The sequence below is a fragment of the Felis catus genome, chromosome A1 (assembly GCF_018350175.1).
Source record: "Felis catus isolate Fca126 chromosome A1, F.catus_Fca126_mat1.0, whole genome shotgun sequence".
Classification (NCBI taxonomy): Eukaryota; Metazoa; Chordata; class Mammalia; order Carnivora; family Felidae; genus Felis; species Felis catus.
The window spans coordinates 87,186,564-87,197,693 of record NC_058368.1 but is presented as its reverse complement, the minus strand read 5'-3'; positions in this window follow the sequence as shown (position 1 = coordinate 87,197,693).

Below are 11,130 nucleotides of genomic sequence, written 5' to 3'. Positions count from 1 at the left end.
TATCTGAGATCTTTCTTCCTTCTTTAGGAAGGCCTGGATTGCTATATACATCCCTCTTATGAGCGCCTTTGCTGTGTCCCAGAGGTTTTGGGTTGTGGTGTTATCATTTTCACTGACTTCCATATACTTTTTTTTTAAGATGAAATTTATTGTCAAATTGGTTTCCATACAACACCCAGTGCTCATCCCAAAAGGTGCCCTCCTCAAAACCCACCACTCACCCTCCCCTCTCTCTCAGCCCCCAATCAACCCTCAGTTTGTTCTCAGTTTTTAAGAATCTCTTATGCTTTGGCTCTCTCCCTCTCTAACCTCTTTTTTTTTCTTTCCTTCCTCCATGGACTTCTGTTAAGTATCTCAGGATCCACATAAGAGTGAAAACACATGGTATCTGTCTTTACCTGTATGACTTATTTCACTTAGCATAACACTCTCCAGTTCCATCCACCTTGCAACAAAAGGCCATATTTCATTCTTTTTCATTGCCACGTAGTATTCCATGGTGTATATTAACCATAATTTCTTTATCCATTAGTCAGTTGATGGACATTGAGGCTCTTTCCATAATTTGGCTACCATTGAAAGTGCTGCTATAAACATTGGGGTATGAGTGCCCTTCTGCATCAACACTCCTGTATCCCTTGGGTAAATTCCTAGCAGTGCTATTGCTGGGTCATAGGGTAGATATATTTTTAATATATTTTTTGAGGAACCTCCACACTGTTTTCCAGAGTGACTGAACCAATTTGCATTCCCACCAACAGTGCAAGAGGGTTCCCGTTTCTCCACATCCTCTCCAGCATCTATAGTCTCCTGATTTGTTCATTTTAGCCACTCTGACTGGCATGAGGTAGTATCTCAGTGTGGTTTTGATTTATATTTCCATGATGAGGAGTGACGTTGAACATCTTTTCATGTGCCTGTTGGCCATCCGGATGTCTTCTTTAGAGAAGTATCCATGTTTTCTGCCAATTTCTTCACTGGATTATTTGGTTTTTGGGTGTGGAGTTTGGTGAGCTCTTTATAGATTTTGGATACTAGCCCTTTGTCCGATATGTCATTTGCAAATATCTTTTCCCATCCCTTTGGTTGCCTTTTAGTTTTGTTGATTTTTTCCTCTGAAGTGCAGAAGTTTTTTATCTTCATGAGGTCCCAATAGTTCCTTTTTGCTGCTAATTCCCTTTGGGGATGTGTCAAGTAAGAAATTGCTGCGGCTGAGATCAGAGAGGTTTTTTTCCTGCTTTCTCCTCTAGGGTTTTGATAGTTTCCTGTCTCACATTCAGGTCCTTTATCCATTTTGAGTTTGTTTTTGTGAATGATGTAAGAAAGTGGTCTAGTTTCAGTCTTCTGCATGTTGCTGTCCAGTTCTCCCAGCACCATTGGTTAAAGAGACTGTTTTTTTTTCCATTGTATATTTTTCCTGCTTTGTCAAAGATTAGTTGGTAATATGTTTGTGGGTCTAGTTCTGGGGTTTCTATTCTATACCATTGGTGTATGTGTCTGTTTTTGTGCCAATACCATGCTGTCTTGATGATTACAGCTTGGTAGTAGAAGCTAAAGTCTGGGATTGTGATGCTTCCTGCTTTGGTCTTCTTCTTCAAAATTACTTTGGCTATTCGGGGCCTTTTGTGGTTCCATACAAATTTTAGGATTGCTTGTTCTGGCTTCGAGAAGAATGCTGGTGCAATTTTGATTGGGATTGCATTGAATGTGTAGATAGCTTTGAGTGTTATTGGCATTTTCACAATATTTATTCTTCCAATGCATGAACATGGAATGTTTTTCCATTTCTTTATATCTTCTTCAATTTCCTTCATAAGCTTTGTATAGTTTTCAGCATACAGATCTTTTACATCTTTGGTTAGATTTATTCCTAGGTATTTTATGCTTCTTGGTGCAGTTGTGAATGGGATCAGTTTCTTCATTTGTCTTTCTGTTGCTTCATTATTAGTGTATAAGAATGCAACTGATTTCTGTATATTGATTTTATATCCTGCGACTTTGCTGAATTCATGTATCAGTTCTAGCAGACTTTTGGTGGAGTTTATCGGATTTTCCATGTATAATATCATGTCATCTTCAAAAAGTGAAAGCTTAACTTCATCTTTGCCAATTTTGGTGCCTGATTGCTGATGCTAGCTCTTCCAACACTATGTTAAAACAACAGCAATGAGAGTGGACATCCCTGTCATGTTTCTGATCTCAGGGAGAAAGGTCTCAGTTTTCTCCCATGGAGGATGATATTAGATGTGGGCTTTTCATAAATGGATTTATGATGTTTAAGTATGTTACTTCTATCCCATTGGAAGTTACTTCTATTCCATTGGAAAATGGAAAATCATTCCATTTTCTTGAGGGTTTTTATTAACACAGGATGCTGAATTTTGTCAAATGCCTTTTCTGCATCGATTGACAGGATCATATGGTTCTCATCTTTTCTTTTATTAATGTGATATATCATATTGATTGATTTGCGAATGTTGAACCAGGTCTGCATCCCAGGAATGAATCCCACTTGATCATGGTGAATAATTCTTTTCATATGCTGTTGAATTCAATTTGTTAGTATCTTATGGAGAATTTTTTGCATCCGTATTCATCAGGGATATTGGCCTGTAGTTCTCTTTTATTGTTGGGTCTCTGTCTGGTTTAGGAATCAAAGTTATGCTGGCCTCATAGAATGAGTCTGCAAGTTTTCCTTCCCTTTCTATGTTTTGGAACAGCTTGAGAAGGATAGGTATTATTTCTGCTTTAGATGTTTGGTAGAATTCCCCAGGGAAGCCATCTGGTCCTGGACTCTTATTTATTGGGATATTCTTGATAACTGATTCAATTTCTTCGCTGGTTATGGGTCTGTTCGTGTTTTCTATTTCTTCCTGTTTGACTTTAGGAAATGTGTGCATGCTTAGGAATTGGTCCATTTATTCCAGGTTGTCCAGTTTGTTGGTGTATAATTTTTCATAGTATTCCATGATAATTGCTTGTATTTCTGAGGGATTGTTTGTGATCATTCCATTTTCATTCATGATTTTATCTATTTGGGTCCTCTCCCTTTTCTTTTTGAGAAGCCTGGCTAGAGGTTTGTCAATTTTGTTTATTTTTTCAAAAGGCAACTCTTGGTTTCATTGATCTGCTTTACAGTTTTTTTTAAAATTCTATATTGTTTATTTTTGCTCTGATCTTTATTATTTCTCTTCTGCTGGGTTTGAGGTATCTTTGCTTTTCTGCTTGGATTTCCTTTAGGTGTGCTGTTAGATTTTGTGTCTGGGATTTTTCTTGTTTATGGAGATAGGCCTGGATTGCAATGTATTTTCCTCTTAGGACTGCCTTCACTGCATCCCAAAGCATTTAAATTGTATTTTCATTTTCATTCATTTACATAAATATTTAATTCCTTCTCTAATTGCCTGATTGTCCCTTTCATTCTTTCATAGGGTGTCCTTTAACCCCCATGCATTTGGAGGTTTTCCAGAATTTTTTTCTGTGGTTGATTTCAAGCTTCATAGCATTGTGTTCTGAAAGTGTGCATGGTATGATCTCAATTCTTGTATACTTACGAAGGGCTTTTTTTGTGGCCCAGTATGTGATCTGTTTTGCAGAATGTTTCATGTGCACTGGAGAAGAAAGTGTATTCTGTTGCTTTGGCATGCAGAGTTCTAAATATATCTGTCAAGTCCATCTAATCCAATTTATCATTCATGGGCCTCGTTTCTTTATTGATCCTGTGTCTAGATGATCTATCCATTGTTGTAAGTGGAGTATTAAAGTCCTCTGCAATTACCACATTCTTATAAATAAGGTTGGTTTGTTTGTGATTAATTGTTTTATGTATTTGGGGGCTCCTGTATTCGGCGCATAGACATTTATAATTGTTTGCTCTTTCTGATGGATAGAGCCCCTAATTACTATATAATCCCCTTCTTCATCTCTTGTTACAGCTTTTAATTTAAAGTCTAGTTTGTCTGATATAAGTATGGCTACTCCAGCTCCAGCTTTCTTTTGACTTCCAGTAGCATGATAGGTAGTTCTTCATCCCCTCACTTTGAATCTGAAGGTGTCCTCAGGTGTAAAATGAGTCTCTTATAGACAACAAATAGATGGGTCTTGTTTTTTATTTATTTATTTATTTATTTTTTTATCCATTCCGATACCTATGTCTTTTGGTTGGAGCATTTAGTGCATTTATATTTGGTGTTATTATAGAAAGATATGGGTTTAGAGTCATTTTGATTTCTGTAGGTTTCATGCCTGTAGTTTTTTCTCTGGTACTTTGTGGTCCTTGCAACATTTCACTCACAGAATCCCTTTAGGATCTCTTGTAGGGCTGGTTTAGTGGTGATGAATTCCTTCAGTTTTTGTTTGTTTGAGAAGTCCTTTTTCTCTTCTTCTATTCTGGATGACAGACTTGGTAGATGAAGGATTCTTGGCTGCATATTTTTTCTGTTCATCACATTGAAGATTTCCTGCCATTCCTTTCTGGCCTGCCAAGTTTTAGTAGATAGGTCTGCCACAAGTCTTATGGGTCTCCTTTTATAAGTTAGATCATGTTTATCCCTAGCTGCTTCAGAATTTTCTCTTTATCCTTGTATTTTGCCAGTTTCACTATGATATGTCATGCAGAAGATCAATTCAAGTTAAGTCTGAAGGGAGTTCTCTGTTCCTCTTGGATTTCACTGCCTTTTTACTTCCCCAGATCATGGAAGTTCTCAGCTATGATTTGTTCAAGTACACCTTCAGCCCTTTTCTCTCTCTTCTTCTTCTGGAATTACTATGATAAGGATATCATTCCATTTGATTGTGTCACTCAGTTCTCTAATTCTTCCCTCATACTCCTGGATTTTTTTTATCTCTCTTTTTCTCAGCTTCCTCTTTTTCCATAATTTTATCTTCTAGTTCACCTATTCTCTCTTCTGCCTCTTCAATCTGAGCCTTGATGGTCTCCATTTTATTTTACACCTCATTTATAGCATTTTAAACTCCTCATGACTATTTCTTTGTCTCTTGATCTCTGTAGCAATCGATTGTCTGCTGTCCTCTATGCTTTTTTCAAGCCCAGCGATTAATTTTATGACTATTATTCTAAATTCTTGTTACATTATATTGCTTAAATCATTTTTGATAAATTCGTTAGCTGTCACTGCTTCCTGGAGTTTCTTTTGAAGATAATTCTTCCGTTTCATCATTTTGCGTAGTGCCTGCAGTGGCACCAAACTGCAGGGCACTTTCCCAAACTGCAAACTACACTTTCTGGAGTAACTTGTTTAGGTGGGCTGGGCCACAGTCAGATCTGATGTCTGTCCCCAGCCCACCTCTGGGGCCACAGTCAGACTGGTGTTTACCTTATCTTCCCCTCTCCCAGGGGCAGGACTCACTGTGGAGTGGTGTGGCCCCTGTCCAGGCTACTTGCACACCGCCAGGCTTGTGGTGCTGCTTTGATGGGATGTGGCATTTTAGCTGGGGTGGATTTGCATGGTGCACAGGTGCACGAGGGGCAGGCTCAGCTTGCTTTGCTGTGGGTGGTCCCTTGCAGGAGGGTCCCTGCATTATCAGGAGGGAGGCAGACCCCTCGGAGGGATGGATCCACAGGTGTAAGCAAGTTCATTGATGGGAACTTGTTCCCTTTGGAATTTTGGCTGTGGGATGAGAGAGGGAGATGGTGCTTGCTTTGTTCCCCCGCCGAGCTGAGCTCTGTCTTCTGGGTCTCAACAACTCTCTTTCCCAGTGTCCTTTCACCTTCCCTGCTCTCCAAGAGCAGACCTGTTGACTTATAACATTCCAGATGTTAAGTTCCCATGGCTTTAAGAACTTAGGGAGTCTGGTCCTTCCGCTTTTGTTAGCCAGACTTCGTGGACTGCCCTTCCTCCCCTCTGGCTCCCTCCCACCAGTCCGTGTAGCTGGCACTGCCTCTCAGCTCTTCTTACCCTCTTCTGTGGGCCTCTTGTCTATGCTTGGCTCCAGAGAGTCCATTCTGCTGGGTGTTTTTCTGGGTTATTTAGTCAGATATGGGTGGAATCTAAGCAATCAGCAGGACGAGGTGAGCCCAGCGTCCTTGTACACAGCCATCTTCCCCTCTGAATATTTAGTCCTTTATTAAAGTCTATTTTGTTTAGGAGAGAATGCAGTGTTGGGCATGCACAAGAAAAGAAAAAAAAACAGTTCAGAGCATGGATTGGGGAGCTAGAGGTACTGAGATCAAGGTTTTTTTCTAACAGAATGTGGAGCTCACACTAAGGTTTTAGAAATGTACAACTTTTGGGGCGCCTGGGTGGCGCAGTTGGTTAAGCGTCCGACTTCAGCCAGGTCACGATCTCGCGGTCCGGGAGTTCGAGCCCCGCGTCGGGCTCTGGGCTGATGGCTCAGAGCCTGGAGCCTGTTTCCGATTCTGTGTCTCCCTCTCTCTCTGCCCCTCCCCCGTTCATGCTCTGTCTCTCTCTGTCCCAAAAATAAATAAACGTGGAAAAAAAAATTAAAAAAAAAAAAAGAAATGTACAACTTTCTCTGGAGTGGAGCTGTGACAGGCACTCCTGGGAAGAAGGAGGACACTGGACCTGGAGTGCATAGGATGATGTAGGCTTTTTCTGGGTCTCACTAAGAGAGAACTTTCCTCTTGGAGTACATTTAGAAGAAGGTATATCTCTCCAAGGACAAAAATCCCTACAGACACCACCAATAGGCCTTTCATCAGCAAGGGACAGAGGCATATACAGAGGGCAGATAACTTGGTTACTGATTTTCATGGTGCTACACCATAGATTCCACACACAGCATAGGCTTGGGACTGTTTTTCCCCAGAGAAAGCATGGAGAGGCTCTAATCCAGAGGAAGGGGGAGAGTCTGTGTAGTGCTGAGTCTTTTAAGGTTTTGTGTTTTGGATCCCAGATTCATCCTAAAGATAAAAGGCAGGAGAGCTGTGGTGCAGGGAACATTGACACCTCTCACTATTCTGTGAGGGCTTCCTGAAAAACAGGGATGTGAGATCCCCTGTCTTGGGATGAGAGTGTGGGATGGCTCCATTTTTCTCCTCAACAATAGGGTTGGACTTCAGAGAGCAACACCTTGAGCCCCATGGGAGACAGAACCCACTTACATCAAACCCTATCCCCAGTGACTGGCAATTGCTTATATACCAGGTCAAAACTGACTCCGAGCCAGTGCAGTGAGCCTTTATTCCAGAAGGCAAGAACAGGCAGCACCCTGCATGAACCAAGTGTATTGAAAATAGATTGCTTTAAAGCTTCACTTGAAGATCTAGTGGAAATAAGACCAGAATTTTTTTTTCCTTTTTAATCTTCTTTTTTTTTCCTTTGCTATCAGGTTTATATTTTTTGTTTGTTCATTTTTTTTTCATTTTATTTTCTCTCTTCTTGTTTTTGAATCAGGCTTCTTTTTATCTCCTTTTTGTCCCTTTCATTTGTCTTTTCTTTCTCTCTGTTTGGAATAAAGCTTTTAGTGTTTGATTGTCTGTTTGTTTTTTCTAATTCATTTCCTTTCCTCTTTTTTAAAGCAGGTATACCCCCCCCCTTTTCTTCTTTTCTTTTCTTTTTTTTTTTTTGAGGCTTATTTTAACAAAGAAATAAAAGCATATCTACTTCCAGGTCCAAATCCTCCTCACTACAAGCCAGAAGGAGCTTAGCAAGGACTGAGCAGTGGGAAAGAGCACCTAAAAACAACAGCACAGTGCACACAGCATACACCAGAAGCACTTCATGAAGTGCCAGGTCCTGGACAGGGAATGACCTTTTTAAAGATAGTATTGCCCTCAGGTTCAGGATACAGAAATAGCTTTCAAATATGCAAAAGACAGAAACTTGGTCAAAATGACAAGATGGAAAATTCTTCCCAAAAGAAATATCAAAAAGAAATCATAGCCAAAGACTTGCTCAAAACAAAAATAAACAATATTTCTAAACAGAAATTTTGAACAGTAGTCATAAAACTACTAAGTTGGTTAGATAAAAGCATAGAAGGCACCAGAGAAACCATTGCTGCAGAGATCAAAGATCTAAAAGCTATTCAGGTTGAAATAAAAACGACTATAATTGAGATGGAAAACTGACTGGATTTAGTCATAATAGGTTGAGGGAGAAGAAAAAATAGGTGATATAGAAGATAAAAGTATAGAAACAAAGAATCTGAAAAGAAGAGGGAAAGAAAACTTAGATCACAAAGGCAGACTTATAGAACTCAGCAACTCATAAAGTGAAATAATATAAATGTCTTAAGAGTTCCAGAAGAAAAGTGGAAAAAGAAGGTAGGCAATTTGAGCAAATTGCAGCCAAGAGTTTCCTAATCTGGGGAAGGAAACAACCATTCAAGTCCAAGAGGCACAGAGAACTCCCAACAAAATCAACCAAATCATGTCAACATCACACATATTATAGTGAAACTTGCAAAATACAAAGATAAAGAGAGAATTCTGAAATTTGTTAGGAATAAAAGATCCTTAACCTACAAGTGTTAACACATAAGGTTAGCAGCAGACCTGTCCACTGAAACTTGGGAAACCATAAGGTAATGGCAGGACATATTCAACGTACTGGATGTGAAAAATATGCAGCCATGTCATTCATAATAGAAGGACAGATAAAATGTTTCCCAGAGAAATAAAAAATAAAGGAGTTTGTGACCAACAAACCATCCCCACTACTCTTGTAGTGGAGAGGGAATAAGAGACCAAAGTAACAAAGACTAGAAAGGAGCAGAGAACATCACCAGAAACACCAACTCTACAGGTAAAAAATGGCACTAAAGTCATATCTTTCAGTAGTCACTGTGAATGTAAATGGACTAAATGCTCCAAACAAAAGATGAAGGGTATCAGAATGGATAAGAAAAAAGACCCCATCATGTGATACCTGCAAGAGACTCATTTTAGATCTAAAGACATCTCCAGATGCTAATCATCTATCTTGCTAATTGTCATCAAAAGAAAGCTGGGGTATCCATGCTTATACCAGATAAACTAGATTTTAAAACAAAGAGTATAACAAGAGATGAAGAAATGTATTATATCATAATTAAGGGTCTACCCATCAAAAAATCTAACAATTGTAAATATTTATACCCTCAACTTGAAAGAACCCAAATATATAAATAATCACAAACATAAACTCATTTATAATAGTACCATAATAGTAGGGCACTGTAACACCCCACTTATAGCAATAGACAGATTACCTAAACAGAAAATCAACAAGGAAACAATAATTTTGAATGACACATTGGACACATGGACTTAACAGATATATTCAGAAAATTTATGCCTAAAGCATCAGAATACACATTCTTCTCAAATGCACATGGAACATTCTCCAGAATAGATCAAATAGTGGGTCACAAATCAGCCCTCAACAATTACAAAAAGATAAAAATCATACCATGCATGTTGTTGGATCACAACACTATGAAACTTGACGTTAACCCCAAGAAAAAAATTTGGAAAGCCCTCAATAACATACATGGAGGTTAAAGAACATCCTACTAAATAATGAGGGGCTACCAGCATGGAAGCAAATGAAAAATGAAATCACCACAGTCCAGAACCTTTGAGAGGCAACAAAGGCAGTCCTATGAGGAAATTATATTGCAATTTAGGCCTATCTAGAGAAGCAAGAAAATTCACAAATACACAACCCAACCTTACATCAAAAGGAGCTAGAAAAGTAGCAGCAAATAAAACCACAAGCCAGCTGAAGAAGGGAAATAATAAAGATTAGAGTAGAAATAAATGATAAATAAACCAGCAAACAAAAATTCTGGTAGGACAGACCAACAAAACTAGGCGTTGCTTCTTTGAAAGAATAAACAAAATTGATAAAGTCCTAGTATCAAAAAGAAAAGGGAAAGGACCATGATAGATAAAATCATGAATGAAAGAGGAGAGGTCACAGCCAAAAGTAGAAAAGCAAAGAAGTGTAAGAGAATACTATAAAAAAATTATACAATCTGGAAAAAACTGGGCAATCTGAGAGAAATGGACAAATTTTGAGAAACTCACAAACTACCAAAACTGAAACAGGAAGAAGTAGAAAATTTGCACAGACTCATAACCAGCAAGGACATTGAATCAGTCATCAAAAATCTTCCAACAAACAAGAGTTCTTGTCAGATGGCTTCCCAGGGGAATTCTACCAGACATTTAAAGAAGAGTTAATACCTATTCTTCTCAAACTCTTCCAAAAAATAGAAATAGAAGAAAAAGTTTCAAAACCCTTCTATGAAGCCATCATTTCCTTGATTTCAAAACCAGAGACCTCACTAAAAAAGAGAATTACAGGCCAGTAATCCTAATGAACATGGATGCAAAATTCTCAGCAAGATACTAGCAGAGCGAATTCAGCAATACATCAAAAAATTATTCACCATGAGTAAGTGAGATTTACTCCTGGGCTGCAGGGCTGGTTCAATATTCACAAATCAGTCAACATGAGACACCACGTTAATATAAGAAAGGATAAAAACTGTATGATTCTGTGAATAGATGCAGAAGGCATTTGACAAAATACAGCATCCATTCTTGATAAAACCCTCAAGAAAGTAGTGGTGTAAGGAATGCATGTCAATATCATAAAGACCATATATGATAGACCCACAGATAATATCATCTTCAGTGGGGAGAAACTGAGAGATCTTTCCCTATAGTAAGGAGAAAGACAAGGATGTCCACTTTTATCATTACTATTTAATATAGTACTAGAACTCCTAGTCTCAGTAATCAGAGAACCAAAAGAAATAAAGGGCATACAAATCTGCAAGAAAGAATTCAGACTTTTACTATTTGCAAATGACCTGATAATCTATGTAGAAAACCTTAAATATTACACCAAAAATCTCTAGAACCAATACACGTATTCAACAAAGTTGCAGGATATAAAATCAACGTGCTGAAATCTGTTGCATTTCTATACACCAATAACAAAGCAGCAATAAAGAAATCAAGGGAGAAAAGATGGCGGCGTAGGAGCATGCTGGGCTCACCGTGTCCTGCTGGTCACTTACATTCCACCTAAACCTGCCTAAATAACCCAAAAATGGCCAGAAGACTAGCAGAATGGAGTCTCCAGAGCCAAGAACAGATGAGAGGCACACGGAAGAGGGTAGGAAGGGCGGCGAGGCGGTGTGCACTACAGGGAC